Source organism: Eriocheir sinensis, unplaced genomic scaffold (genome assembly GCF_024679095.1).
Source record: "Eriocheir sinensis breed Jianghai 21 unplaced genomic scaffold, ASM2467909v1 Scaffold519, whole genome shotgun sequence".
Lineage (NCBI taxonomy): Eukaryota > Metazoa > Arthropoda > Malacostraca > Decapoda > Varunidae > Eriocheir > Eriocheir sinensis.
The window spans coordinates 233,335-238,334 of NW_026111853.1; the positions used below are offsets into that span (position 1 = coordinate 233,335).

The 5,000-nt window shown below is 44.1% G+C and overlaps 1 protein-coding gene across 1 annotated transcript in view; it reads left to right on the forward strand.

Annotated features, from left to right (window-relative positions):
- Window positions 1-5,000, forward strand: part of LOC126992916 (synaptotagmin-12-like) — a 25,794-nt gene that overhangs the window by 11,039 nt on the left and 9,755 nt on the right. The gene's annotated exons all lie outside the window — the stretch shown is intronic.

Consider the following 5,000-nt stretch of genomic DNA (forward strand, 5'->3'; position numbering starts at 1 on the left):
TACTTTCCTCCTCCTCCTCCTCCTCCTCCTCCATTCCCGTCACCTCCTCGCGTTCCTCTCCTCATAACTATTCCAATATTTTTTTCCTCCTCCTCCTCCTCCTCCTCCTCCTTTCTTTCCTCCCTCCTTTCTTTCCTTTCTTCCTTCCTCTTCTTTCTTTCTTCCCGCCTCCTCCATTTCTCTTTCACCTTCCCTTCCTCTCTCTCTCTCTCTCTCTCTCTCTCTCTCTCTCTCTCTCTCTCTCTCTCTCTCTCTCTCTCTCTCTCTCTCTCTCTCTCTCTCTCTCTCTCTCTCTCTCTCTCTCTCTCTCTCTCTCTCTCTCTCTCTCTCTTCCTTCCTTTCTTTTCTTCCTCATTGCTGTTTCTCTCTCCACCCTTTCCTTCCTCCTTTCTTCCTCTCTTCCTCCATTCTCTTCCCTTTTCTTCAATTTTCTTCTTCCTCCTTTTCCTCTCTCTCTCTCTCTCTCTCTCTCTCTCTCTCTCTCTCTCTCTCTCTCTCTCTCTCTCTCTCTCTCGACGACGTCACCACGACCCGGTCTGAGGAACTGCTGGACAAGTACCGTAGGCTCATCCAGCAGTATAAGACTAAATCCCCTAATATTTTGATTTCAGGAATTCTACCACGGACATGGGATGAGGGCGACTTCTACAGTAAGGCCTTCAGCCTCAACAACCGCCTGCAGACTCTCTGCGGAGGCGACGTCGAATTCTTTAACGCCTGGAACGATTTCTACGGCCAGAGTAGACTTTTCAAAGGGACAGCATACACCTGTCCCCATCGGGGCAGCCAGATTTGGAAGGCTCCTCAACAACGCCGTACGTAACGCCCGAACAACAAAAAACGACTCTCAGCCACGTCCTTCCATCCCGCCCGTGTAAATAGACACCTCACACCGCAACAGACTCGTAACATTGAACCCTCCAGTACCTCTATTACCAAGCTTCAAGATAACCTAAGAGTCCTTAGTTTCAATGCGCGTAGCCTAAGAAACAAATTTGATGAACTGCGATGTCTTGCTCTGACAGAAAACTTTGACGTAATTGCTATAACCGAAACATTTATCGACACCACTAATATTGATTTAAGTTCCGAATATAACATAGATGGCTACAGATTCTTCAACAATGATCGTGTAAACCGTAGAGGGGGTGGTGTCGCCCTTTTTGTCAAAAGCTACTTGCAACCTACTGACAAAACACCAAGAAACAGTAACGTTGAACACTTGTGCGTGCGAGTAAACATTGCAAAAGTCAATTTAAATATATCTGTCACTTACAGGCCTCCGGGGCAATCACTTGATGGCGATCTTGAAATGTACAGCGTCTTAAGGCAGTCACTTAATAACAGCGACTCACTGATACTGGAACTTTAACCTCCCCCATATCGACTGGGCGACACTGTCAGGTACAGAAGGTGAGTCCATAGAATGATCGAATTTCTTGAGGAAAATTATCTAAGCCAAATGGTTTCTGAACCAACTCGACAAAATAACATACTTGACCTTGTTATAGCGACCCAAGATAACCTAGTCAGTAATGTCACGGTAGGAGAACACCTCGGTTCCTGCGATCATAAACTAGTGCGCGTTGACATTAGAGCTCAAACATCGGTGACTGAAAATAAAGTTAAGGTGCCCAATTTCAAAGAGCCAACTTCGTAGAAATCCGACGAAAACTACGAGATATGCACCTATCAGATGACGGCAATGCAGAGGACGCCTGGCTAAACTTTAAAAATCACTTACTCACTCAGCAGGACACATTTGTCCCCTTGTGCGAAGCAATTAACACTAATAAAGTCCACCTTGGTTTAATAGCGAAATTAAACACTCAGTCAAGGAGAAAATTGTCTTACAGGTTAAAGAAAGACCAAGCACGCCCGAAAACATTAGACTTTACAATGATGCAAGGCGACGAGTAAAAGATTAGTGCATCAGGCAAAGCGTAGATATGAAGTAAATATTGCAGCCAACTGTAAAAATAATCCGAAATCCTTCTTCAGTTACATAAACAACAGAAAGGCGATCAGAAGTGGAATTGGACCTTTAATAAACAGCGACGGTGCACTAGTGACTGACAGCCAACACGTTGCAAACCTATTAAATAATTACTTTTCCTCGGTGTTTAATAATAACAGTCCTCCACCACCACCACCAACACCAGTACTAATGTAAATCCCGAGCATGCATTGTCTAACTTTGAAATAAAACCCGATGAAGTCCTTAAAGCCCTCAAATCACTTAAAACAAATAAAAGTCCTGGACCTGATAAAGTATATCAAACTCTGCTGAAAGAAACACAGAGCGAAATACTCTCCTCCCTCACAACCGTATTCAATATGTCCTTGCGACAAGGCATTGTCCCTTCAGATTGGAAAAAGGCTAACGTGACACCGATTTTTAAGAAAGGAGACAAAAAAGTACCAGGTAATTACAGGCCCATTAGTCTAACTTCGGTTGTAGGTAAGCTACTTGAGGGCATAATTAGAGACAAAATTGTGAGTTACCTTGAAAGCCACTCATTAATTGGGGACTCACAACATGGCTTACGATATAAAAGATCCTGCCTATCAAATCTATTAACCTTTTATAACGACCTCTTCACTGTTTATGACGTAACCAAATCACTGGACGTAGTCTATCTTGATTTCAAGCGTTTGATAAAGTCCCGCATCATAAATTACTTTACAAATTAAAACAAATAGGTATTGACGGTCAGGTAAACCAATGGATCGCGAATTGGTTGAGCAACAGACAAAAAAGAGTAGTGATTGACGGATTTAACTCAGAGTGGGCGCCTGTCACTAGTGGCGTCCCTCAGGGCTCGGTTCTTGGCCCAGTGCTCTTCATTATTTACATCAACGACGTGGATGTTGGACTCAATAACCGCATTAGTAAATTTGCAGACGACACAAAGATTGGTAACTCGGTTCTCACTGACGAAGACAGGCAAAGCCTCCAAGAGGATTTGCACAAAATTTCAACGGTCGGATAGATGGAGATGCCCTTTAACGTAGACAAGTGCCAGGTCCTTCAAGTTGGAACGAGGAATAAAAAGTTTGATTACGAAATGCGCGGCGTTAAACTCAAAAGCGTTCAATGCGTCAAGGACTTGGGGGTCAAAATCGCGTCAAACCTCAAATTCTCACAGCAATGCATCGATGCAGCAAATAAAGCGAACAGAATGTTGGGCTTCATTAAAAGAAACTTTTTTATTTAAGAATAAAGATGTAATACTCCCGCTCTACAACAGTTTAGTCAGACCCCACTTGGAATATGCGGTACAGTTTTGGTCTCCCCACCATGCAAAGGATATTGCTAAATTAGAAGGTGTTCAGCGTCGGGCAACGTATTTATCCCTTCCTTGCGCAACTAATCCTACGAAGAAGGCTTTCTACCCTTAACATGTTCTCTCTTGAGAAACGTCGCCTCCGAGGAAAACTGATCGAATGTTTTAAAATACTTAATGGTTTCACGAATGTAGACAGATCAACATTGTTTATGATCGATGACACTTTGCGCACGAGGAACAATGGCGTAAAACTCAGATGTAGACAAGTAAATTCAGACTGCACCAAATTTTTCTTCACCAACGTTGTAGTGCGAGAATGGAATAAGCTCCCATCATCAGTGGTCCAGTGTAACACGATTGACTCCTTCAAAAATAAGCTCGACCGTCACTTCCTTCAACTTAATATCAACTAGAGTAGAAATGCAACGTTTTGGAGTCTTCTGATTAATGTAAAATCACTTAGGTTTAAGGACAGACCACCAAGTCTGGACCATGGGGTCTGTGTGGTCTGATTTTCTATGTAAATCTATGTAAATCTCTCTCTCTCTCTCTCTCTCTCTCTCTCTCTCTCTCTCTCTCTCTCTCTCTCTCTCTCTCTCTCTCTCTCTCTCTCTCTCTCTCTCTCTCTCTCTCTCTCTCTCTCTCTCTCTCTCTCTCTCTCTCTCTCTCTCTCTCTCTTCTCTTCTTCTCTTCCTCCCTCTTCCATCCTTCCTATTTCTTTCTCTTTTTTTCACCATTCTTTCCTTTTCTTCTTTTCCTGTCTTTCTTTCCTCCTTTTCTCCTCTTCTTCCTTCCTTGGTCTTTCTCTTCCCTTCCCTCCCTCCCTCCTTTCACTGCTTCTTCTCTTCCCTTCTCCTCTCCTCTCACTTCTTCCTATCTTTCTTTTTTACTTCTCTCTTTCTTTCTCTTACTTCCCTCTTTCTTTCTTTCTCCCTTCATTCTTTTTAGGCGTCTTTCCTTTCTCTATTCTCTGTTTTCTCTTCCTCCTCTCTTCCCCTTTCTCTCCTTTTTCCTCCTTCCCCTCCTGCCTTCCTTTCTTCCTTCCTTCTCTCCCCTCTCATTACTTCTCCTCATATCTCTCTCTCTCTCTCTCTCTCTCTCTCTCTCTCTCTCTCTCTCTCTCTCTCTCTCTCTCTCTCTCTCTCTCTCTCTCTCTCTCTCTCTCTCTCTCTCTCTCTCTCTCTCTCTCTCTCTCTCTCTCTCTCTCTCCCTTTTTCCTTCTCTCAGCATCATCTCTCCTTCCTGTCTCATCATTCCCTTCTTACCCTCCCTCTTTATTCCTCTTCTTCCTCTCTCCCTTCTTCCTTTTCTTCCTCCTCCGCTTTTCTTCCTCTTCCTCGTTCCTCTCCCTGCTCTTATCTTCCTCCTCCCTTCTTCCTCTCTCCTCCTTTCTTCTGTCTCTCCCTCTTCTTCGTTCCTCTCCCTTCTAACCAGAGAGAGAGAGAGAGAGAGAGAGAGAAATAGATAGACTTCCCCAGTGTTATCGTATGCAGGGACAGGCCGGCTCTCTATCGATTCCTCAGACATCCACAACGAGAGAGAGAGAGAGAGAGAGAGAGAGAGAGAGAGAGAGAGAGAGAGAGAGAGAGAGAAGAATTAGCTAAGCCCTCGCACCCCGCCCCGCCCCGCTCCGCCCCGCCCAAGCCTGCCCCATCTTTTAAATCTATTCTTATCCATCTGATCTTTTTCGTTCCCTTCACATTCTCTCTC